At 39.4% G+C, this 27661-nt stretch overlaps 1 pseudogene; it reads left to right on the top strand.

The window, feature by feature from the left end:
* Positions 1 to 563: 563 nt before the first annotated feature.
* LOC115519824 overlaps positions 564 to 27661 on the top strand; it is a 34044-nt pseudogene continuing 6946 nt past the window's right edge.

Raw genomic sequence — 27661 nt, 5'->3', positions numbered from 1 at the left:
AACGAAGGAATCTTAAAGGAATACTACAGGATATACAGAGTACCTAAATCTCCCATCCTCAACTACCACTTTGCACATTGTGGGAGTGGTGGAACTGGGAGCACAGAGGAAAAGAGGAAAGAAGGCATAAGGAAAAAGAAGACTGGAGACCATTACAGTAATGTGCCTTCAATCAGTTTATGGAGGGGGTTACCTTGAATTAAAGAAGATATCAATGCCTCCTCCTAGAGCAGGAGCCAAGAAATGATCCTGTATTTCTGGGCTAGAGGAAACTTCAAAATTACCAGGATGGGACTTTGGCCAGAACCTCTTTTATAAGAACTACATTCAGAGGCACACTTGAGAGAGATCAGGATTTAGAAGTTGGAAGAAACCTTGACTCCAACCTTTCATTTGCATCATGATCTCATAGCTTGTCACCTACTCTTTTGTAAAAACACGCATCTTCCAAGTGCCTGATGTTTTGCAAAGATAAAAGAATAGTTAAACAGTGACATTATTAGGTCAATCCAGGAAAAAAAAAATCATGGCTGATAGGAATGTAGAATATTGCTCTCGAATTAATGAAGAAGAAAAAAACCAACTTCTGTGGCCTTCTCCAAGCTAATAATACAGCTGGCAAGAGCAAACCCGAAGGAGTTTGGCAGTCCAATCTTCCTCTCATCGTTTATTACCATGCCTTCAAATCAAGACTGATGTCTCAGGGGGACAGTGGTGAGACAAATGGGGAATGTTTAGGGTTCGGTCAGCATTTGCGTTCGTGAGAAAAAGGATCACAGCTACTCTTACAAATAAAAAAACTTACCTCTATCACAACGAAGCAGTAGTTTTAACACAGACATTTCTGGAAAGTACTCCATTTCTCTCTTCATGGATCTAAATTCTTATCTGGGGTAGGGGGGTGGGGAGCTAGGATGTGACTTCCTGCAAAGCCTATCAGTACTAGCCCTCACTGATCTTCCCTTTCTCTCAATTTAGTGTCTGTGTGAACTACCAGCCATTTGATGTATATCCTGTGCTAATGATGCCTTGTCAGCCTTTCTGTTTTCCACTGTAAGAGAATTTCCCTTTTGTTTTTAAACCTATTCACTGAGGTTCAGATCAAAGCCCTAGAATTTTGTGAGAGGAAAATGTGTGTGCCCATTAGTGTGTAGAGAAAAAAGGTGGCACTCCAGTGTTCCTTATCTGGTTGCATTTTGCCTCTACCTCAATGTCTGTATTAACCAGGTTTTGGCCTTTCAGCTTAATCGCATGTTCTAGGCCCCTGGAATCAACTCTAACTCAATAACATATTTGGCTTTCCAGTTTTAATTTTACTCTGACTACTCTCATGGGGTTTTTCTAGGAGTCTTTCTCTATACTGTGTTTGTTCATTTTTTTGTTGTTTGTTTTTAGCTACCATCTAACTCAGACTTATCTGACTCTGGTCCCTAGATGTCAGTGCCCAGATTGGGCTAACTGACTAGTCTGTCTGCGGAAAACACTTTGATTTGGGTCAAGAGGGCTTTACTTGTATGACATTGGTAACCTTTCTTTTGCCAGCCATAATTCTGGGCATGGAAAGCCAATTTTAAAATATTTTCATTTAGGTAGGTGATAAAAATTCAGTGAAATAGACGGGGAAGCCAAATAAATGCTTTTGTTTACTAGGCTCCAAAAGAGCTTTAATGATTCTCGTTCTTCAGTTGAGTTGACTGAATCTATCAGTGGCCATGGCCTTGGGTAGACACAACCTGAATGAACCCTGGTGGTACTCAGTGGATCAGTGCTGTGGGAAAGCCTTCTTTTGTCTCTTGATTAGACACAAAGAACAAAGAAGCAACAATAGAACAATTTACACGATGTTGTATTTACTGCTATAATTACACCTTGTCGGGACTGCTGCGGCTGGTTTTTCAAGCCTCTGAGAGACTGGAGAAAAAGAATAAACATTTCTTCAAACTTATTGTGTGACAAGAAGCAAGGTCTCCCTTCTCCAGGGATCATCTATTTTTTTTCTTTCTGTCACTTTCTAGCAAGCATTTTGTATTTCTTTGAGGTAGCAATTGTCATTGTTTGTTTTACACTTACTGACTTGATAATAAAACAAGTGCCCAGCCAGGTATCCTAGCAACACAACACCTTTTTTATTCTCTCTGGTGCTTATTTATTAGATACTCTGAAGCCTTTTCTCAATCTATTAAGGGACACATATGGCTAATCTAGAGCAACATACTTCCATCTTGGTCTAACTTACTGGAAATCAATATTCATTACCATAGATTATTCATCTCAAAAAGGGACACTCTTGACCCTGGAAGATATCAGGAGGCTGGGAAAAACTCCAAAGTGGTGTTAAAGTACACACCTTGAGGAAAGCAAGGCCACAAATTGGAAAGGGGTGACAGAAGAAGTGATGTCTCATTCTCCCCCAGAGCCCTGGCTCTTGTCACCCTAGCGGAAGGCTCTGACCTCAGGCCTGAGGTTGTAGGAATCAGCCAGTAATGTGACCCCGGATCTCTCACTAAAAAGTCATGTGAATTTCAACAGGTCACTTAAGCTCAGGTTTATTTATGATCTAATCCAAGATATGGGGTACCGATGATCTGGGGAGACTGACTGAGCCCCGCTGGCACTCTTTGTATCCTCTGAGAAGTTGACAGAAATCCAAGATATTAAGAGTTAGTGACAGAAGACACTCATATACCAAGCAAGTCAAAATGAAAATGTAAAGACTTTAGCTCCACTTGAAACAGGCTTGGGAAAGGAATTTCTGGAAAGGCAAAGAACTCATACTCAAGACAGAATGGTTCTCCTACCAGTACCAGAAAAGCAGAGGCTGCCCTGGTTTTCTGGAAGGGGTGGGAGAGGGCTGCTACTACTGGCCTATGAGAGCCAATTGTTAAGTTTTCAGGAATTGTGCTAGCTGGTTGTTAAAGCTGCCATTATTAAAAATTAAGTTATAAAAATGTACAATAAAAATACATTATACCACAACACCAAATGCTGGTGAGGATATGGAACAGAAGGAATTCTCTTTCCTGGTGGAAATACATAATGGTTCAGCCACGTGGAAGATAGTTTGATGGTTTTCTACAAAACCCAACATACTCTTACCATAAAATCCAGTAATTACACTCCTTAGTATTTACCCAATGGAGTTGAAAACTTATGTTCACACAAAAATCTGTACATGGAAATTTATGACCATTTTATTCCTAATTGTCAAAACATGGAAATAACTAAAGTGTCCTTCTGTAGATGAATGGATAAAATAAACTGTGCTATATCCACACACAGTGTTATACAGCACTACAAATAAACAAATTATCAAACTATGAAAAGACGTAGAGGAATCGTAAGTGCATATTACTGAGTGAAAGAAGAGAAGCCAATCTGAAAATGGTATATATTGTATGATCCCAACTATATGACATTCCAGAAAAGGCAAAACCTTTGTAGACAATAAAAAGATCAGTGGTTTCCAAAGGTTAGAGGAGAAAGAGGGATGAAAAGGTGTAGAACATAGAGGACTTTTAGGGCAGTGAAAATCATCTGTATGATACCACAATGATGGAAACGTGTCTATACATTTTCTCAAACCCACAGAATGTACAACACCAAGAGTGCACCCTAAGGTACCATGGGCTTTGGGTGACTATGATGTTTCAATGTAGCTTCCCTTGGTAACAAATGTACCATCCAGTGAGTTACACTGATAACGAGGAAAGCTATGTAAATGTGTAGGGGGAACATTTGTACATTTCTCTCAATTTTGTTATAAATCTAAAACTGCTCTTAAAAGACTTTTTTTAATACATTATAAACAGAGGCAACAAATACTCAAAACTCGTCACTGCCTTATTATTTTATTATATTTTAGTAGTATCTACAAACTGGTATTATTTACATTGTGGGAATTAGCAAATGCTACAGATCTAGGCTTTTTGAGGAGGAAAGGGAGACTGGTATTGGTTTTCAGAGCACTTTCCACTTATCATGTGAGGCAGTCAGTATAATCATTATCATCATCTTATTACAGATGTACAAATTAAAAAGTTAAGTGACTTATTTGAGTCATACCATAAATGGCTGCACAGATCCTAAGTCTCCTGTTTCCTAGTCCACAAATATAATTTTCCCTTTCCACACTCCATTTATTTTTCTTTTCCTAAGGGACCAGAAAGCAAATCTGTGGTGATTTCACGTGGCCCTCTGAGCTTGCTTAGCAGAACATTGTGTTATGTCTGACACACACCTAATTCCCAGCTACTCTTCTTTTCACTTCCCTCAAGGGTAAGAACACCTCCCCTGCCTACCTTACAGATTTGTTGTGAGAAAGAAGTGAGAAATGGACAAGAAAGTGCTTTCAAATGAATGTAGTGCTGTTAGAGAATTTGAAGTTTTTAATATATCCTCTTAATTTTAATTATCATTTTCCTAATAATAATAATTACATTACTGGTGAGGGGCGCCTGGGTGGCTCAGTGGATTAGGCATCCGACTTCAGCTCAGGTCATGATCTCACACTTCATGAGTTGGAGCCCACACGTCCGGCTCTGTGCTGACAGCTCAGAGCCTGGAGCCTGCTTCAGATTCTATGTCTCCCTTTCTCTCTCTGCCCTTTCCCCACTCATCTCTTCTCTCTCTCTCTCTCTCTCTCTCTCTCTCTCTCTCTCTCTCTCAAAAATAAATAAACATTAGCAAAAAAATAATTATGTCATTGGTGAAAAGACACAAACTTTAGTGTTCAGTGCTGGGAGTCAAAAAGAGACAAGCATGGGGTGCCTGGGTGGTTGTCAGTTGAGTGTCTGACTCTTCTCGGTTTTGGCTTGGGTCATTATCCTATGATTCATGGAATCAACCCCATGTTGGGCTCAGCACTGACAGTGAGGAGCCTGCTTGGAATTCTCTCTTCCTCTCTCTGCCTCCACTGCTTGTGTGCTCTCTAAATAAATAAATAAATAAATAAATAAATAAATAAATAAATGGAAAAGAAAAGAGACAAGCACACTGGGGCATGAATTTTCTGTCCCCTTCTCTCTTCATTCAACTGATTACATTCATTTTATAAATACAGTGATTTTGTAGCTCAAGTTGAAGAAAGTGGTAAATGTAAAAAGAAAAAGTGGGTGATTTAGTATTTTTATTACATTTAAATAAGTAATTTATCTGATGGTTATGACCATTGGAGACAGAAGACATAAATGGAAATTAAGCTATGACCAATACACAAGGCAATGGCTTCTTAGCAATATAAAGGCTTCTTTTGTCGTGAGAAGAGTCCAGAAGCATCACCACGGTGTGGCCAAGCTATCTAGGATTTGTAAAACTCGAAATCTACTGCAGTTAATCTGGAATTTTGTATGAGGAAGGTGCCAAATGTACCTAGAAGACAGAATTAGAGCAGTTATCTGGATTATTAGATTAGGAAGGGCATTGTAGGTACAGGGGAGGAAAAAGTTTGACTTGCCCTTCTGGGGGTCTCTGGCTGGGTCTGAAAATTAAACTGGCAAAGACAGATTAACAGAGAAACACTTACAAATTTATTTATGTCTTTTATGACACAAGAGCCTTCAGAATGAAATAAAGACTCGAGGAAACAATGAGAGCTGAGTATTTTTATGCTAGGTTTGATGAAGTGTGAATAGTCATGAAGGAACATGAAAGGGTGAGGATCATAAGTAAATGCAGTAGATTTAGGAAAATTTAGCAAGGCCTGTTTGTTTGGATTTTTCTTGGTATCCCTTTGTCTTTGGAAATAAAGAAGCTCCTTTCTTCTGGGTATAGGGAGGGCACCCCTCACGTAAGTGTTTTATGACCTGTTTCGGGGTGAAGGGTAAGGGGGAATTTCAGAGACCCTTCCACTTGTGATTTTTTTTCTCAAACTCCTTCACTTAAATATTCAATATGCAAAGGTGCCATAATTTGGGGTTGTGTGTCCTGAACCCCATTAGAGGCAACATTTGAAAAATTTGAATTTAGGCAAAAAAATAAGTGTTAGGTCTGACAACCTTCACAAAACTCTTGACTTGGAATTAAGGAGGGAAGAATCTGTTGTTTTTCTCTAGTATCAAAGGTGTATTTTTTAAAATTTTCTTACTGAGTTTTAACTTGTCTTCTCCTACTTTTGTGTACTTTTAATATGTATTTTTATTATTATCTGTAGCTTCATATAGATTTTGGACACTAATAAAAATGTGGGACCCATGAATCATTTACATCCTCATACATGGGGAAAAAAAAAAAGAGTTGAAGATGTAATGGCCAAGAATTTTTCAAAATCAACAAAATACATATCTAAGAAGTTCAAAGAGGGCATCAGAATAAATAATACAAAAGCACACTCAAACACATACACACATGTAACCTAGAAATGTCACAGCCAAGTGGCAAAAACCAAAGGTGAAGAGAAAATCTGCAATGTAGCCTCAGGTAGGGAAAAAAGAGACAGATTGTATATAGAAGAACAAAATTAAGAATTGCAGAAGACTTTCTGTCTGAAGAAAATAGAAATTTTAGAATAGAATTTATTATTTATTATTATTTAGAATAATAGAATTTTAGAAAAAATTCTTTCAAGAAGAGAAAAGTCTATCAATTCAGCATTCTAAATTGAGTGAGAATGTCTTCCAAAATAAAATGAAATAATGAATTTTAGGCAAACAAAAGCAGAGAGAATTCATTCTCATCAGAACATTCTTCATGCAGAAGAAATGCAATACTAAATGGAAATTTGGCTATACACAAAGAAATGAAGAGTACTATGGTAAGAAATGAAGGTTAATACACTAAATGTTGTTTTGCTGTTATTATGCTTAATGGTTTTAAAGACTATAAAAGCATGGGTGGCTGGCTCAGTTGGTTAAGTGTCTGACTTCAGTTCAAGTCATTATCTCTTGATCATGGTCCATCGGGTCTAGCCCACATCGGGCTCTTTGGTGACAGCTCAGAGCCTGGAGCCTGCTTCTGATTCTGTGTCTCCCTTTCTCTCTGCCCCTCCCATGCTCATGCTCATGGTCATCTCTCTCTCTCTCTCTCTCTCTCTCTCTTTCTCTCTCAAAACATAAACATTAAAAAAAATTATAGACTATAGAAAGTTAATACAGTAATAATGTATTGGGGATTTCAAATGTATATAGCAGTAAAATGTGAGCAACAATAGCAAAAAAGAAATATGGGAGGAAATAGAAGAATATTTTTTTTTAAATTTTTTAATGTTTATTTATTTTGAGACAGAGAGACAGAGCATGAATGGGGGAGGGTCAGAGAGAGGGAGACACAGAATCTGAAACAGGCTCCAGGCTCTGAGCTGTCAGCACAGAGCCCGATACGGGGCTCGAACTCACGGACCGCGAGATCATGACCTGAGCCTAAGTCGGCCGCTTAACGGACTGAGCCACCCAGGCGCTTCAGAAGAATATTTTTTAAGTTTCTTACACTATACTTGAAGTGTAAGAAATATATATGTATTATCAGAAGATAGAATGCTATAAATGTAGGATACATATTACAAAGCACAGAGGCAGCCACTAAAAATAATTATGAAACAGGTAAATTTCAGAAGCGAATAGTTGAGATAAAACAAAGTCAATAATAAATTCCTGATACACAAAAAGGCCAGAAAATAGAGGAACAAGAGACCAGAACAAATGAGACAAAAGGCAGGAACTATCATGATGGTAGCTTTGAATCTAAACATATCAATAACTACAATAGGTATAAATGATCTAAGTACTCCAAATAAAAACAGAAATTGTCAGCTGTGGCAAAGAAACTGGAAATCCTATTGTATCCTTCTTGCATGAAACTCCTTTTAAATATAAAGACAGGTTAAATTTAAAGAATGGAAACCCATATACCCAGCAAACATTATTCAATATAAAGCCAAATCGGTTATTGTCAGATAAAGCCAACTTCAATACAAGGAAAATGACCAGAGTTAAAAAGGGCTATGTCGTACTAATAAAAGGGTCAATGCACTAGGTGATGGAACCATCTACAAACTACTATGGAAGATACAGAACAACTGGAACTCTCAGGTGTTGCTGATGAGAATAAAAATTATATGGCCTTGTTGGAAACAGTGTGCCAGTTTCTTGATAAATAAAATCAGGCATAACTTACATACCTTACAACTAACTCATTATCCACACTTCTAGATACATATATAAGAGATATGAAAACATAGGTCCCACAAAGACTTACATGTAAATGTTTATAGCAACTATTCTTACATAGTGCCAAATGGGAAGTATCCCAAATATCCATCAACTGGTGAATAAACAAATAGGGGTATGCCCGTGTAAAGGGATACATTAGAAAGAGTCATTGTTACATGCAGTTTCATGGATGAATCTCAGAATCATTCCTCTAAGTAAAAGAAGTAAAGGAAGACAGAATTCATAAGGCTATATGTACTATATGAGTCTATTTGTATGACCTTTCTAGAAAAGGCAAAACTGTAAGGACAGAAATCAGATCAGTGGTTGCCAGGGGCTGGGCATTGATGAGAAAGGACTATTTGGAGGATGATGGAAATATTTTCTACTCTGATCGTGATTGTGGTTACATGACAGTATACATTTATCAAAATTCATTGAAGTGTACACCTAAAAAAAAAAGCTATCGTATTATATTATCTCAATGCAACTATATTAAAAAATGTCAAAGGAAGATGAAGAACAGAAATAAGCCTGACCTTAAAGAATGCTGGCCTCCTTTATAAACGCTGCTTGAGGTTACAAAACAGCCTTATAATTTCAGTTTTGAACAGCATGCAAATTAATCTAGGATGGTGATTTCAACCATGTTTACACATTAGAATCACTTGGGGAACTTGTAAAAACCAAAGCTGTCTAGTTCCAACTTTATAATAACTAAATCATATCTGCGGGTGACACTACCATTTTTTTTTTTAATTTTTTTTTCAACGTTTATTTATTTTTGGGACAGAGAGAGACAGAGCATGAAGGGGAGGGGCAGAGAGAGAGAGGGAGACACAGAATCGGAAACAGGCTCCAGGCTCCGAGCCATCAGCCCGGAGCCCGACGCGGGGCTCGAACTCACGGACCGCGAGATCGTGACCTGGCTGAAGTCGGACGCCCAACCGACTGCGCCACCCAGGCGCCCCAACACTACCATTTTTTAAAAAGCTTTCCTGATATTGTAATGTTAAGGCAGAATTTGGAACAATTGATCAAGGTGTGATCCTCAAAATCTTGAATGCCTCAGAATCACCACGAGGGCTGTTAAAACCCAGTGGTCCTGCTGATCCAGGGACCACATCTTTTTTTATTGTTTTTAATGTTTATTTACTTCTGAGAGACAGAGAGAGACAGAGAGCAGGGGAGGGGCAGAGAAAGATGGAGACACAGAATCCAAAGCAGGCTCCAGGCTCTGAGCTGTCAGCACAGAGCCTGACACGCGCGAACCCATGAGCCGTGACATTATGACCTGAGCCAACGTGGGATGTCCAACCGAGTGAGCCACCCAGGTGCCCCCAGGGACCACATCTTGAGAATGACTAATTCGGTTAAACTATGGCAACAGAAGTTTATATGCTTGGGAACTACAATTTATTCTTAATGAAGTGTTTAAAAGAGGTTAATAAGGTGGAATTACTTTAAAGATACACATTGAGATCCCTCTGGGTCTATGTTAAATTTTGTCAACTGATCTGCTAGGGTGCTACATACACCCTGCACACGAGTCATTTATTTTGTGACATCAGCAATCTTAGAATGGACATCATCAATCTTAGAATGAGTGATCTATAGGATTCAAGTGCTTGGTGAAGCTAGGTGAGTTGTTACCAAAAACAAATGAAAACAGCTTATCTAAACACTTCTCCTTTGCTGCCTATTTCTCAAAATAGGTCCAATGACTCAATGATTTCAAAGAAGACATTAGAACCTAGCTAACAAATGCAGTAATGTTCATTTACCTATCAACCTCCATGGTCATTGTGACCACTCTGTTTTAGGGTATGTAAATGACCATCCGTTTTTATAAAGCAAATTAAGCTCAATTGTATTCCACAGGAGTTTACTGGGAGCTTGCTATGGCCTGAGCTTGCTATAGTGTCCCCTTCTCAAAATGTGTAAGTTGAAGCCCTAAACTATGATATGACTGTGTTTAGAGTTTTTAGGGAGGTAATTAAGATTCAATCAGGTCAAAAGGATGAGGCTCTAATCTGATAGACTTGTGCCCTCTCGGTCTCTCTATCTTTTGTATTCTCTCTCTGTCTGTCTGTCTCTCTCTCTCTTCACATAAAAAGGCCATGTGAGGCACAGCAAAGAAGGTGGCCACCTACAAGCCAGGAAGAAAACTTTCCTACCAATGCTAATACCTTTATCTTGGATTTCTAGCCTCCAGAACTGTGAGAAAATAAATGTATGTTGTTTAAGCCATGAAGTCTGAAGTATTCTGTTATGGCAGACTGAACTGATAAATACAGAGCCCAATCTATGCTAGGTAATGTGGAATTTAAAAAGAGAAAAACCACAGCCTTTCACTTCAAGGAGCTTACAATTAATGGAAAGATAAGACCTGCACTTAGAAACCAATTTAAAGGTAACAAAATGCACAATGCAATTAGATATCAAGCATATAACATAACACAAATATTGCCAGGCTCACAGAAGTGAGGAATGGGGATGAGATGGAAACGTTAGGGAAGTTGCACTAATAGTGGCCATCAGATAGTGTTCCCTTTCTAAGGAAGAGTCACAGGAATCAAAATAACAATGCTTACAAATATACCTTTTTTCAGGAAAAAGATACAATGTAGCAATAGCACTATAGTAACAATATGTAGCACAAAGGCTACCCCATAACAAGACGTGGGAGAGACCAGGCAGGAGTGGACTCTATGGGGCCTTACCAGACACTTTCTGTCTGGGTCACTGACCTCCAACATGTGCTTAGAACCTCTCACACCCAGAAAGTGAGGAATTAAATCTTGATCGATGTTTCTTACACCTTGCTGGTCCGGCAGGCTTATTCTTGCTATGTAATCAGCCTGGAAAGTAGACCCTTCTGGGGGTCTCATTAAGACCAGATATAAATTATCAATATACAATGCTAACAAGCTGTATAAAATATTCCCAGAGGATTCTCAGGCCTCAGTTACAAAGCATCACTATTAATTAGTGCATTTCATGCCTGGACCAAGCAGGTATTTCAGCAAGACAGGCCCAGTCAGCTGAGGGCCTGCTGAAATTACCCTCAGGGCACAGAGTTCTTCACAAAAGAGACAGATCTTGATAAAGAGATCAACTGGTAACATATGGGTCAAGAGAATGCAAGGTTATTTTGTAGCCCACTTTATCTGTTAGTATCTAGTCCAGCATCTCTCATCCAAGGGGGATCTCGGATAGCCCTCAAGAACTTTCAGGAAACCTGTGAGGCAGGACAGTTGATAACATAATACTGTCAGTAGCTACTTCCCATTTTCTCTTTTTTTGTTACAGTGGCTTTTCCAGAGGTGACACGGCATGTGTGCATGATGTCACAACAGATTGGACACCAAAGCAGACATAAGATTCTATTAAATTTTCTGAATTTTATTATGTTATTAAAATATATTATAAAACAAAAAATAAAGAGCACAACCTATGCTAAATAATATGGGGTTTAAAAAAGAAAAACAATTATCATAAAAAAAGGAATGCCATTCCTCTCACTTCTTCTTGAGGAAAAGTTATTTTATAAAAATATTTTAATTTGTTGCAGGTTTATTATGTTAAAAACTAATAAATAGTAACAATGTTAATAAGTATTGTGTACCTACATTTTTTTAAAGTTTTTTTTTTTAACATTTATTTATTTTTGGGACAGAGAGAGACAGAGCATGAACGGGGGAGGGGCAGAGAGAGAGGGAGACACAGAATCGGAAACAGGCTCCAGGCTCTGAGCCATCATCCCAGAGCCTGACACGGGGCTCGAACTCACGGACCGCGAGATCGTGACCCGGGCTGAAGTCAGACGCTTAACCGACTGAGCCACCCAGGTGCCCCTGTGTACCTACATTTTAATGTTTAATACAGTACATATTGATAGATATAATACACACGAACAGAAACTATTGACTGAGATATAATTGACTTATATAACATTGTATTTGTTTCATATGTGTATGTATTGAGAAAGGATTGACACAATGAGTTTAACATCCATCACCATACATAGTTACAAATTTTATTCTTGTGATGAGAACTTCTGAGATCACTCTCTCAGCAACTTCCAATAAAAAATCCAGCATTGTTAACTGTAGTCACCATGTTATACACTACATCCCCAGGACTTATCTTATAACTGGAAGTTTGTACCATTAACATCTTCACCCATTCTACCTGCCACTCCACTCCCAGCCTCTGGCCACCACCAGTCTTGAACAGAAAGTCTTTGGGGTCATTAATAATTTGTTAAGAATGTAAAGGGATTTACAGAGCACTCAGTAAAGTGCTCAGTAGCCAACCGGTGGCTCAGTTGGTGGAGCGTCCGACTTTGGCTCTTGTCATGGTCTCATGCTTCATGGGTTTGAGCTCCGCGTTGGGCTCTGTGCTGACAGCTCAGAGCCTGGAGCTTGTTTCAGATTCTGTGTCTCCCTCTCTCTCTGCCCCTCCCCTGCTCTGTCTCTCTCTCTCTACACACACACAAGTAAACACACGCAAATTTTTTTTTAAAGAATGCAAAGGGATTCTGAGATTTTTAAAAAAAATTGAAAATAGTTAGCTTACCCTAATATATGTATATATTACGTTGGGAAGTAGATACAGACATTTTTAGTATTATTTCTGTAATTTTAATATACCATCCATAACAAAGTAAAAATAAAAGATTTAATATAATCTCCAAATCTACAGTAGATCTTGGGATTGAGAAGGAAGAAATATTAAAGGCACATTATATCAAGTGCCTGTCATCCATCCATACTAGAAGAGTACATGTTCAGCTTTTAATAATCTAGCCAAAAGGAAGGTAAAGCCACTTCATTTATATGCATAGACCCATGTGTATGTTTAGACAACATACTGATGAACACTGTTCTCACAGAGCATATACAGATACCAAAGTCAGTACATGTGCATCGACATAAAACTAGCTAGAGTAATCCCATTAATTATGATTATGTAGTGACAACTGCACTGAAAGGGACCTTAACTCTTAGAATCAAGTGTTCATTTCCGGAGAACATTCAGTCAAGTAAGCTGTTTCCACTACAGAGTTTTTGCATTGAATTTTGTTTGACCTGAGGGTCCTATGTTCCATACATATGTTCTCAGTAGATAAGTAGAATGGGGAAAGACACAACCTTAAGACCAGGTATGGAGCACTGAGGAGACCTGAGTAGAATGAAGAGGGTTCATGTAGGGGAGTAGGAGCAAATAAAGTTGGATAGGTAAAGTGCACCCAATTACAGATGGCTAGATGTAGCAGAGTCTGCACGAAAAAATACACTTCAGGCAAGGGAGACAAAAGCAAAAATGAACTATTAGGACTTCATCAAGGTAAAACAGAGAAGGAAACAATCAACAAAACTATAAAAGGCAGCCTACAGAATGAGAGAAGATATTTGCCTATCTTCTGGCATATCTGATAAAGGGTTAGTATCCAAAACTATAAAGAGCTTATCAAACTCAACACCCAAGAAACAATTAATGCAGTGAAGAAATGGACAGAAGACATGAATAGACATTTTTCCAAAGACATCCAGATGGTGAACAGACATGTGAAAAGATGCTCAACATAACTTATCATCAGAAAAATACAAATCAAACCACAATGAGATAATCACCTCACACCTGTCAGAATGGCTAAAATTAACAACACAGGAAATGACAGGTGTTGGCAAGGATGCTGAGAAAGAGGAACACTCTCACGCTGTTGGTGTGAATGCAAACTGGTGCAGCCACTCTGCAAGATAGTATAGAAGTTCCTCAAAATGTTAAAAATAGAACTACCCTATGACCCAGCAATTGCACTATTAGGTATTACTCAACGGATACGAAAGTACAGATTTGAAGGGGCATATGCACCCTGATATTTAAAGCAGCATTATCAACAATAGCCAAATTCTAGAAAGGACCCAAACATCAATCGACTGATGAGTGGATAAAGAAGATGTGGTATATATATCCAATGGAATATTACTCAGCCATCAGAAAAATGAAATCTTGCCATTTGCAATGATGTGGATGGAGCTAGAGTGTATTATGCTAAGCAAATTAAGTCAGTCAAAGAAAGACAAATACTATATGATTTCACTCATATGTGGAATTTAAGAAATGAAACCGATGAACATAGGGGGAAGAAAAAAGAGAAGGAGGCAATCCATAAGAGACTCTTACTATAAAGAACAAACTGAGGGTCGATGGAGGAATATGGGTGAGGATGGGATAGATGGAGTGTGGGTATTAAGAAGGGCACTTGTGATGAGCACTGGGTGTTTTACGTAGTAATGAATCACTAATGACTCACTAAATTCTACTCCTGAAACCAGTATTATAGTGTATGTTAACTAACTAGAATTTAAATAGAAACTTATAAAAAATATATAGATTTCAAATAACAGGTGATGAGTAGGTGTGAGGAAGAATGAAGTTTTATTTCACAGATAAAATCAAAGAGACTATTCTGGAAATAGGAAAAATCTTTAGTTCGTTTGTTTGTTAACGTATCTATTTGCTGCATCTAAGGAATGAGCTAGGTACTGCTCTAGATTCCAGAAATACAAGATAAATACAGCACAGAACTGTCCTTCAGATTTGGGAATAAGGCTACTATGCTTATATATGTATTAGAATTGATTAAAATAGAAGATATCATTAAATGTAAAATGATTAAGCTCCAAATAAGAATGTCCACCAAAGGATATTTTCATCAAGAGTCTGGATTGATGTTCTTGTTGTTGTTGTTGTTTCTTCTATGAATTGTGTAATAAATTTAGATTTTGACATGTGAATCTTTCTTTCTCCATCAGACCTTAGAAGAAATCTCTGGCTTCAAATAAGTCTAGTAGAAGTGGCATGCAGAATAATTGGTGCCCCAAGGTTCATTTTGTCACAAAGATGACAAATGGTGTGACCCAGTCCCCGTTCTGTGTTAGTGGGAATTGTCCCCTTTCCCCTCCTGTCCCACTGTGAGAGTCAGTATGAAACATCTGGTTAGAAGCCAGATTTCATTTTATTGATACATGGCAAAATGTAACACATTTCTACACAACTATGTTAATAAAAAAAATCCATTCTTTTCAACAAATGGGAAGAGACTCTTTCCCAACTGGATTGAGTTACCTGCCAGAAAATTCCAATTAAAAAGTCATGTTTGATATTTAAGATGAAAATTAAAGACTAGCACTAGGGAACTACGGTCATCAAATGGAGACCATCTAAAACATGCTGTAGTTTGCACAGTGGGATAATGAAATCTCACAAACATCTACCAACCACTAACTCACTCTGATCTTGGTTACACATTTCCCTCAAACTTTCATGTGAAGTAGACTAATAACACTTTCAAAACGATTTATACACCCATACTCTCCCCCCCCCACACACACAGGAAGGAAGGAAGGAAGGAAGGAAGGAAGGAAGGAAGGAAGGAAGGAAGCTCCTGAAAATATAGCTGGCAGATAAATTACCAAGAAAACTCTTTACTGAGGAGAGCTCATATGTAAATGAAGAATCTCATTTACCTACAATGAAGAGAAGCTCACTAAAATTATGGAAAAATGTTAATTCAGTCCTGTTCCCTTTTTTTGTCTACCCACACATCTTCTTCACTCAATTTTTGCCATTTCAAATCGTGCTAATGAGCTACTCAGATAATCAACCGCCCCTTCAGTGTGATTCCTTCCTAAACATGTTTCACACTAACAAACTTATTCTATTCCTCTCTTCTGAAACACTCATAACATAGAAAAACACATTGCATCTGATAAGAAGAGGGGTATATCAATGGGAAAATCACTGTAAATGGCTGATATCTGATACTGTGTCTGTCCAATTTCCATGTTTAAAAAAGAAATAACAAATTCAAAGCAGTTTTTAAGGCAGAAGTGTTTAGTGCGTTCACAGTATTGTGTAATCAACACCTCCATCAGGTTCCAACCATTTTCATCAACCCTAAAGGAAACCCCATTCCCATTTGCTCTGCATTCTCCCCTCCCTCCAGCCCCTGGTGGACACCAATCTGAATTTTTTTTTTAATGTTTATTTATTTTTGAGAGAGAGAGACAGACAGAGTGTGAGCAGGGAATGGGGCAGAGAGAGAGAGGGAGACACAGAATCAGAAGCAGGCTCCAGGCTCTGAGCTGTCGGCACAGAGCCCGACGTGGGGCACGAACCCACAGACCATGAGATCATGACCTGAGCCCAAGTCAGAGGCTTAACCGACTGAGCCAGCCGGGCGCCCTGAAAGCAATCAGTTTTTAAAGGCAGAAATTCAGTGAGATGTTTAGAAATAAGACAGAAGAAAGAAAGCAAGGAATTGAATCCCTCTCGCTGCCTTGCTGCTGTGTTTCCTAAGAACCCCCCACATCGTGCTCTTTTGTTTTTCCGAAGTCCCAGGTAGCACTGGAAAGATGGGGCTCATGTCCAACTTGATACACAGTCACACTTCTAATGACTCAAAACAATGACCATCTACCCATTTCTCATTCACGAACAAAGTCAACCTTGTTCCTGTCATTCGAAAGTATGCTGGTGCCTCCACATTTCTGCCTCGTTAGAGTGATTCTACTGCGGTCAGGCTGCCCAGGTTCAAACTCTGCCTCCTCTACTTTCTAGCTGTGCAATGTGAGGAAACTCGCCATGGTTTCCTCTTTCTACAATGGAGATATTTATTTTTTTAATAATTTTACTGGTTGTTAGTTACTATTTTCATGGCAGGAAGTTCACATCATCCATGCTGGTCATGTGTGCCAATTTCCAACATTTCTTTTTTTTTAATTAAATATAATTTATTGTCAAATTTGTTTCCATTCAACACCCAGTGCTCATCCAACAGGTGCCCTACTCAATGCCCATCACCCACTTTCCCCTCTCCCCCACCCCCCATCAACCCTCAGTTTGTTCTCAGTATTTAAGAGTCTCTTATGGTTTGCCTCCTTCCCTCTCTGTAACCTTTTCTCCCCCTTCCCCTTCCTCATGGTCTTCTGTTAAGTTTCTCAGGATCCACATAAGAGTGAAAACATATGGTATCTGTGTTTCTCTGTATGACTTATTTCACTTAGCATAACACTCTCCAGTTCCATCCATGTTGCTACAAAAGGCCCTATTTCATTCTTTCTCATTGCCACGTAGTATTCCATTGTGTATATAAACCACAATTTCTTTATCCATTCATCAGTTGATGGACATTTAGGCTCTTTCCATAATTTGGCTATTGTTGAAAGTACTGCTGTAAACAGTGGGTACAAGTGCCCCTAGGCACTCCTAGGATACTCCTGTATCCCTTGGATAAATTCCTAGCAGTGCTATTGCTGGGTCATAGGGTAGATCTATTTTTAAATTTTTTAAGGAACCTCCACACTGTTTTTCAGAGTGGCTGTATCAGTTTGCCATTCCCACCAACAGTGCAAGAGGGTTCCCGTTTCTCCACATCCTCGCCAGCATCTATAGTCCTCCTGATTTGTTCATTTTAGCCACTCTGACTGGTGTGAGGTGATATCTCAGTGTGGTTTTGATTTGTATTCCCTGATGAGGAGTGACGTTGAGCATCTTTTCCACGTGTCCCGTTGGCCATCTGGATGTCTTCTTTAGAAATGCCCTGCTTTAAGGGACACCAGGATGGCTCAATCAGTTAAGCCTCTGACTCTTGGTTTCAGCTCAGGGCATTGTCTCACATTTTGTGTGGTTTGAGCCACATTGGGCTCTGCGCTGATGGCAGGGAGCCTGCTCAGGATTCTCTGTCTCCCCTCATCTCCTGCCCCTGCTCCTCTCTCTCTCAAAAATAGTTAACACTTTAAAAAAAATAAATAAAATGCTATTTTATAAAAATATTGTGAAAATAAGAAAGCATCCAGATAAAGGGTCCAAAATAATGTATTCACATAAAAGTACATTATAAATGTTACCTGTCATAGTTTAAGGCTCCCGCTTTACTGTCTCTCTACTGCTGTTCTCCTACCATTGTTCCTTCCCCTGCTGCCATCCTCAAGCTCCAGATGATCTCTTCATTCAATGAATGGATTTATCCTGGGCTCACATATCCCTCTCAAAGTCCAGCTGGTGTTAATTCTGTGTTCTTTCCCTTTTCTTTTCCTCCTTCTTGGCCAAATATTTTGAAAATTAAAACATGTTGAAATGCCGTCCATAAGCACTGTATTCATATCCTCAACTGACATTCACACTTTGATATACTCTAATAAAGGCTCTTTCTCCACCCAGTTTCTTTCTGTTTCAGAGAAAATAATGCATTTCAGCCATCATCTGCCTCTGCCATCCTCACTCAGCACATTCAACGTGATTGCTCAACACTGTTTCTGTAGCAGTGCCTTCACCTGCTTCTCATAGGAAGACCTTTCCTGGTTTTTGTCCTCTTTAAATACTGCTTCTTCTCAGTTTACTTTGAAGACTTATGCCCTCTATCTAGACATCAAATTTTGGCATTCCTTAAGTCTTGCTCCCAGATCCACTTCGATCTACTCTCTTTGTAGCCAGTAAATATTTTGTTGGGTGAATTATACGTATGAATGAGCATATAATGCCACTTGCTTCCAAGCCTTCCAGGGGATGCATTCAGAAGGATTTTCCTTGGGAGCTTTTGATTTACAAAAGTGTTTTCTTCAGTAAGGTTTTTCTTAATTTGTCTTACTTCATACCGAGACTTGTTATCAAATCTATTGTCTGCAGATACTTGTCATCAAGGGAGCCTCTAGGGACCCTGCAGAATAGTTTAATAGCTTCCATTTATTTTCTGTGAGTTATACTAGACACTTTATATGTTTCTCAGTTAATTCTCACCACGCCCTTGTTAGACCATGTATTAACCACCCAATCTGAAGATGAAGATGTGTCTCAGAGGTTAAGTCCAGCTGCAACAAAGTGGACACATCCCCTTAATGTGGAGCCAGTGTTACCTTTTCATTGTTTCCACCTTTTCCTTCATAAAATTGGCTAGTCACATTTGTTGCCTTCACATTAAAGCGATTTTGAGGCAGTAAACCTGATAAAACAACCACATGCTCCCTTTGAAAACTAGAAAAAAAAAATCACCAAATGTTGTCAAAGCCTGTGTGTGTGGTGTGTGTGGTGTGTCCACATAGCTAGCAACTTGCCGACAAATTGGCAGACTCAGTCTAGGACATCTGAGAAATTGACAAACAGTAACCAGGTAATGTAGAAACTAAACATTGCCTTTGTTACCTAAATAATATTGTTAAGAAATCACCACATACACTAAACCACTTTATATGAAATCAGAGCATCCAATTTAAGCTATGCAAGAATCGTTATTTAAAAAATATCTGCGGATTTTGGAATCAAGGACTATTGAAGACTCTCTTCAGAACCAATCCTACAATTTGTGACAGTAAATATAACAGCGCCAAGCTATTCAGCAGAGGACATATCACTCAGTAGAAGAACTAAGAAAATGCTAATTTTCACTAGCTTGCATACACTTGGCATATTCAAAAGTGTCGTCTCGCGCAAGTGGTAAAATTATGTACAGGCTCCTTACATTCGATTTATGCGATTGTTTGTGGACAAAACAGTAGTCCTGCCTTCACTAATAGAGATGAAAATGGAGTGTGTATTGTTTTCAGACTGGATAGTACTTAGAAAGCTTTTCACACGAGAAGTTAGATTATGATTTGTACCCTGTTCTTTGTAGGACTCCTACTTTCTGTTCTGTATATATATGTCAATATATACTCAAGGGACTGTACCCCCAAAAAGGGGTATTCAAAATGATTCAAATGAATTGAGTTTGGCTGATTGGATTAGGAAGTAGTGCTTTCATGAAATATTTGAAGTTTGGAAAAGTGATCTTTAATAATTTAACTCTTGTCTTAGTTTACATCCCACCTGGATTTCTTCAATAACTTATATTTCATACAACAGAAAGGTGATGCCTCAGAGTTAACTATTTATGGTCAGGTGAGATTGGGCTATCAGAGCAGCAGAAGCAGTCCCGAGAAAAAGAAATGTATTGGTTCCCCTTCCCTGAGAGGAAGACATTACTGTCCTTGCTTAAAGAATGTTCCCATAGAGGAGAGAAGCAAGAAACAGTGATATAAAGTGGGAAATTGATAGCAGGTAGAAAATAACAGACTAAGGGTGCCAGTTAAGTATCTAACTCTTGATTTCAGCTCAGGTCATGATCTCCCGGTTTGTGAGTTCAAGCCCCATGTTGGCTCTGCACTGACAGCATGGAGCCTGCTTGGGATTCTATCTGTCTCTGTCTCTGTCTCTGTCCTCTCTCTCTGCACTTCCCTGCTTGCTCTCTCTCTCTCTCTCTCTCTCTTCTCTCACTACCCCCCCCCAAAAATAATAAACTAAAAAATTTAAAAAAAAAGAAAATAAACAGACTAATTTAGAGAATTATGTAGACATTTTCAGGAGATTGGTTTGGGCTTGGGGGAGTTATCTGATTTTGTGTACTATACAGGAAACACACTCCTCTTGTGTGTTTCTCCTTTAACTCTCACACTACTACCATACTTCACTCACATCTGCCACCAGATGCGTGGGTTTCCACAAACCAAGAAATTCTGGCCACACCACTTGGTGTCCTGTAATTCAGTCAGTTCAATAATTCAATTCAATTCAATTCAATTCACTTCAGACGTTCTATCTGGAGCTGGTGTCAGATCCCACAAGTTAGGGGTTCAGATCCCACAAGATTCCCCCCACTTCTCACTTCACATGTCAGTCACAAGTCCCAGGTTGTCATCTGTACTTCTGACCAACCAGCCATAAATTAGTCTTCCCACAAACCCCCTCCTTGGGTTTGGTAATTTTTTAGAATGGCTCACAAAACTCAGGGAAACAGCTTACACTTACCAACTTATTATTAAAGGATATGACAAAAAGATACAGATGATCATTCAGATGGAAGAGATATATGAGGTAAGGTATGTGAGAAAGGGCATGGAGCTCCCATGCTCTCTTCAGGCCGTTCCACTCTCCCAGCAACCTGGAAGCTCTCTGAGCTCCAACTATTAGGATTTTTGTGGAGGCTTCATCATATAGGACATGATTGATTTTTAACCTCCATTTCCATACTGTCTTTCCTTCCTGGAGCAAGAGGGGTAAAAAGTTACAAGCTTCTAATCATGGCTTGGTCTTTCTGGTATTAACCTTATCTGGGAGCCCACCAAGAGTCACCTCATTAGAACAAAAGGTGCTCCTATCACCCAGAAAATTCCAAAGGATTTAGCAGCTTGGTATCACACACTCCTACCACTCAGGAAATTAACAAAGATCTTAAGAGTTCTGTGTTAGGAACTGGAGTCAAAGACTAGATGTTAGAACAAAAGGTTCCCCTAACACCATATTTACAAGGTTTCTAGGAGCTCTGTGTCAGAAGCTGGGGGCAAAAGATCAACACATATATACATATATCACTGGGATCATTAAAAATGCTTAATATCACCACCATTCATAAATAAGATAACAGAGTATAGATAGATTTGCAAATGGGACTAGTAGAATAGTAATGTGAGAAGAGAAGGGAGGAGTATTAGATCCAATCCACTCATTAAATATACAGTTCATACAAAAATGACAGAGGTCACTCACTCACCTGCTAATAGGATATTGTTCCACTAAGGCATGGGGTATCTAAACACAGAAACCACTTGGTAATGTTTTTAAGTGGCATCTTCTAGATTCCTCTCACACCTATAGTGTTAGAATTTCTATAAAGAGGACTTGAAAACTTTTTTTTAATTTTTTTTTCAACGTTTATTTATTTTGGGACAGAGAGATGAACAGAGCATGAACGGGGCAGGGGCAGAGAGAGAGGGAGACACAGAATCAGAAACAGGCTCCAGGCTCTGAGCCATCAGCCCAGAGCCCGACGCGGGGCTCGAACTCACAGGACCGTGAGATCGTGACCTGGCTGAAGTCGGACGCTTAACCAACTGCGCCACCCAGGCGCCCCTGGAGACTAGAAAACTTTAAAGAGCCTTCTGCTTAATGTGGGGTATGTGTCCTACTTAGAAGCCACCAAACTTAACAATAAAGGTTCCTACAATCTCATTGTCTCTTATACTCCGCTAAATTAACATTTCCATTAAAAAAAAGAAAGAATTTCTTTCTCTAATGAGACTTTATAGTCTCATTATTTAGTGATCGTAACCACAACAGCCTAATCCTTATTAAGCACCTACCAACACAAACCTTCAGAAAACACTTTACATGTGTCACTTAATTTTATTTTCAAAAGAACCAAAAACCTAGGTACTATTATTAACTGTTTTATTTTACAGAAGGTGATATAAAATTGAAGAGATTGAATATTTGCCCAAGGTCAAACATAAATTTTAGAAACTTAATTTACTGTCTAACATAGCAGACAGGGAGATACCCCACGCCTCCCACCTTAAACCATTCTTCCGAGAAAGATTTGTTTCCCCAAGTGCTGGGGGTGCCGTCAGCACACAGGCTTCAGCTGACAGATTCTTCAGGGCTGAGCTGTGTTGCCCAAGGCATATCCTTCTGGAGCCACCTGTACCCAATGACTGACTGATACAAGCATTCAAGGGACTGTCCATTCCCAGAAGAAGTTGGACAAGGCTCCAGACATCCCAATGGGAATGGCCAAGGTGTGGATCCCTAATAAATATCATGCATGTTAAATTCTGTCTCAGTATCTGCTCTGGAGATAAAATTCAACACCTGTCAGTCTGACTTCTGGACCCGTTGTTTCAAACATAATGTTCTTACTCTCTCCACCCTTTTCCTATTTCCCATTGGGCTGTGTTGCAAGCTGTCAGAAAATAAACTCTGAGATATAGATTAGTACATAAGAGATTTACTGGAAAGTACTCTCAAGATTAACACATGTCCTCAAGGGGAAACAGGGATTAATTAGAAAGAGGAGTGAATCTCAATGCAGTCACAACAAAGAATTCAACTGGGCCCAGGGAACTCTGTAGAGCCCATGTGACTACTCAAACTCACCCTGCCTTGAGGCAAAGGGTCCAGGCCATTACTCCCCTGCTTTATCATCAGTTCCAGGCTGTGCCTGCCTGGAAAGGGAGCATAAGTAGCCCCATTCAGCTGAGGGTAGTTTCCAGGTGAGGAGCCAGCTGAGAGATGGCAGTCAGGGATAATGCCTGCTGCAGGGAAAATGAAACTTTAGTCCTGCAAAGGGAGAGGGCTCTGGGTGGCTTACCAAAAACATCCTTTATAACCCACCCCACACTCTACTGGATATGCAAGCTTTGCATAATACATTTAAAGAACAACTCTTTCAGGAGTCTGCTGTCCCTTTCATAGGAAAACTTTTATAAAAGGAAGGTTGGTGGATGAACTATAGGCCCCTCGTCGCTGCAATATTTTGTTTACTTGCTTGGTCATTTAGCAACTTCATCTGTGATATTCTTAGTTTATGTTAATATGTGATATACATTCATACCAGATCCCCATAGGTCCAACCAGTTACATGCCTCTTTCTCGAACTTCTTTGACCCTAATTTTTCAAGCTTTCTCCCTACTTCCTTACAGGCCCATGACTAACCAGTCAAACCATTCACAGCCACCCGTAATCCTGTGTGTGTGTGTGTGTGTGTGTGTGTGTGTGTGTGTGTGTTATGTATATATGTACATAAATAACCACACACACACACACACACACACACACACACACCCCAACTTCAGGCCACTTCTTTTTATACAGAAAGTGGCACAGCATACCAGGTACACAGTCTAAATTCCTTCTAATTCCCCTTTACTGTGTTTCCATAACTTCTCAGTGAGTCTTTTTTCCTTAGGTTTTTTGTTCATTACTTATTTTTGAGAAAGACAGAGAGAGAGGGAGAATCTCAAGCAGGCCTCACACTGTCAGCGCAGAGCCTGGTGCGGGGCTCGAACTCACAAAACCGTGAGATCATGATCTCAGCCAAAATCAAGATTCAGACGCTTAACCCACCCTGAGCCACCCAGGGGCCCCATAAGTTAGTCTTTAGTGTAGCTATAGTGCGCCTTTGTCTTGCACCCACAATTCAAGCTGACTCGCTAGTGAAACACGAATCCTGTTTCCTCCCTTTCCATCAGCTTGTAAAAGGGATGATCCTTGCAGCCACAGGTGTAAGGTGAAGGAGAGCTGCTGAGGGTGAGGGTGGTAGGTGGGCAGGAGTGTATGGGCCTCCAGCTTGTATGGTTTACTTGCGACCTTCTACCCTGCTCATGTTTGATCCGCAGATAGATTGTCTTCCTCTTAGGGTCACTATTCATCCACCTCTAACAAAGGTGTCACATTTGTCTTAACAGCTGGCAAATGGTGCTACTACTAGGGCTGAGTTTTCAGCAATCCTCTGTAATCCTCCATGATGATTTAATGTTTATAGAGGTGATACAAATGGAAATATTGGGAATACTATGCCTGTATCTTTTATGTTATAAAGGCTGATACCAACTTCTGCCAAAAATAATGCATATAGATAATACATACAGATATACATACATACGTATATAATACATAAATATATATAATATTTGCATACATATATTTTTTAATATACTATCTAGGCTGAAGGGCACTCTGGGGGTAGAGTTGGCCTTTTCTACTATAATTGTACTATACTAATTCTTACCGTATCTTTTGTCAGTCATGATTCAAGACAAACAGAACCAGGAAACTTTACACACACACACACACACACGCACACACACACAGTGTTTATAGTGTTGTAAATTCCTATGAAGATTCTAAATGTACTGAGTCTCAAAATCCATTTTCATTCCCATGTTTCCTAGAATAGAGAAGGGAAATGGAATGGTTTTAAATAAATAAATAAGTGCATTTCTAATACCAAGTCATATCGTATCATATTTGCATATTGACTTATTTAATTTTTGTTATTTTTTTATTTAATCTTCAGGTCTTACAACCTAGCATTTAAAATACCCACCATTATTTGCAGCAATAGGTAATTGTACCAGTGGACTTTGGGATGCTCAGAACACAGCTGATCTATTAAATTATTAAGACCTTTTCTTTGAAAGGAGCACTGTAAAGCTTGAGTTAATTACGAGGATGTTGGCAAGAATGACACAAGCTTTAAATATTGTAATGAGAGGGGCGCCTGGGTGGCGCAGTCGGTTAAGCATCCGACTTCAGCCAGGTCACGATCTCGCGGTCCGTGAGTTCGAGCCCTGCGTCAGGCTCTGGGCTGATGGCTCAGAGCCTGGAGCCTGTTTCCGATTCTGTGTCTCCCTCTCTCTGCCCCTCCCCCGTTCATGCTCTGTCTCTCTCTCTGTCCCAAAAATAAATAAATGTTGAAAAAAAAAAATTAAATATTGTAATGAGAGGTAAGCAACAGGGACTATTTTCCCTGATGATATTATGTGTTATTTGGCATGGGAGGGCATGAAAGAAAAGTAGGCTGACATCTTTAAGTGGATTCCTTCATGTGCTTCTGGGAGAGCAACTAGGCTCAAGAGGAAGCTGGAGAGAGCATGCTAGAAGTTTAGTCGGAGACAAAGAATCTAAGAAGCAGAATTGTGCGTAGGATAGAACAGCTGATGGAGCACCCAAGTGACTCAGTTGGTTAAGCGTCTGACTCTTGATTTCCGCTCAGGTCATGATCTTGCAGTTTGTGAGTTCGAGCGCCACATCAGGCTCTGCACTGATGGCACGGACATTAAAAAAATCATTTCAGGGGCGCCTGGGTGGCGCAGTCGGTTAAGCGTCCGACTTCAGCCAGGTCACCATCTCGCGGTCCGTGGGTTCGAGCCCCGCGTCAGGCTCTGGGCTGATGGCTCAGAGCCTGGAGCCTGTTTCCGATTCTGTGTCTCCCTCTCTCTCTGCCCCTCCCCCATTCATGCTCTGTCTCTCTCTGTCCCAAAAATAAATAAACGTTGAAAAAAAAAATTAAAAAAAAAAATCATTTCAGGTTTCTCTATGAGTCAAATACCCTATAATTCTATGGCCCTTTAAATAAGTTGTATCTATGAATTGTCGTACATTACTAGAGTAGCAGTTAAGGGGGCAAATATAAAAATTCCATTTTGAAGAGCAGCCACATCCAAGTGTGATTTTCCATTGAAAAGTGGCATGTGTTTTAAACTCAAGGGCAATTAGACTTACAGCTTGACTATATTGATTAAAGAACAACAAACTATAGTTCTCTTGTCGTCAGTATTAAGCATCCAAGCCAAGTATTTGTGATTAATTGGGAAACGGCATGTGGGCCCATGTGTCTCCAGGCTCCGCTACACACACATGATGCAGATTTTCACAGTAAAGCAGGCTTTTCTCATCTTGATAACTTCTAAAGCCTAAGTTACTTTATTTTCATAGGAAGAAAACATGCTACCGAATTAGCTCTTTTCAAAGCCATGTGTAACAGAATTTTCAGGCTAAACCACTTCACCCAAAAGTATTGAGCAAATTCTGAAAGTCAACCAATAAATAACTTAATGGATTTGGGAACACTAATGTTATGGCGGAAGAATCAAGTACCATCCCTGCTTCCCTGAATTCTCTGCGAGATCCAGAAGCATCCCTGAAAGATGGTTCATTCACCTTCTTTTTAAAAATACCGTATTTATTTTCCTTCAAGAAGCGATTGAGACAGTGGGGTTCTGATGTACCTATGTTCTGTGTCCACCTTGTGAATCTTAATTTACAATTGTTCAACTGCGGGACCTTAGAAATCAGTATTTCCAAGCATACGACACAGGCTGAATGGCCTCCTCTGGCTTGATTCCATGCCACTGATTATTTGGCTCCCCAAAGCAGCATGAAAGAGCCTTAAAATGAGGCTGATATCTCGGAGGGGGGGGTGGCATTTGAAGAAATTACCTACAGTAGGAAACACAGTCTAATTGTTATTCTTCTACTGGTCTGGAAGAAAAAAAAAACTGATGAAGATTACAACTCAAATATTTTATTCTTAAAAAAAAAAAAAAAAAACCTTTTTCAAAGTCAGAAATGTCTCTCAACGTAGCCACAGCAGAATGTACCTGGTTGAGCAATGTAAATGTTTCACAGGCTATGATTTCTGTGATGTTGGTCCTCTCCTTCTGCAACTCAGAGTGAGTTATGGGCTTTCCTCTTCAATAATTCCTATCGTTCTTTGTGGTCATCTGGTTTTTCATGGAGACAAAACACTTCTGGGGGCTCTTCTCTTGTCTACTCATGTACTACTTGATTTAGTCATCTGTGGCTTTCTGCAGAGGCAGTAATTCAAGTCAGTTATCTTTTTGTCATATAGGCAACAGAGGCCTAGACAAGGGAATTTGAATTATCTGTATATTTTTTAGTATATGTTTTTGGTAGCAGCATATTTGAGTGAAAAGGTCATGGACTTTAGTGTCCAAAACACTTGAAGTGTAAGCCCTAGTTCTGCCTTTTACCATCAGTACAATTTTTTTATGATTTATTTAACTCCTTGAGATTTGTTTAATTTATTTTTTATAAATTATTTTACTTCATGGAAGATGTTAGAAACAGAAACACGAATCCAGTATGGCCCTTGCTTTCAAAAGGTCCATGAGGC

This window comes from Lynx canadensis, chromosome C1 (genome assembly GCF_007474595.2).
Source record: "Lynx canadensis isolate LIC74 chromosome C1, mLynCan4.pri.v2, whole genome shotgun sequence".
Classification (NCBI taxonomy): domain Eukaryota; kingdom Metazoa; phylum Chordata; class Mammalia; order Carnivora; family Felidae; genus Lynx; species Lynx canadensis.
The sequence above is the reverse complement of the archived record's forward strand: the minus strand, read 5'-3'. Positions and strand labels throughout refer to the sequence as shown.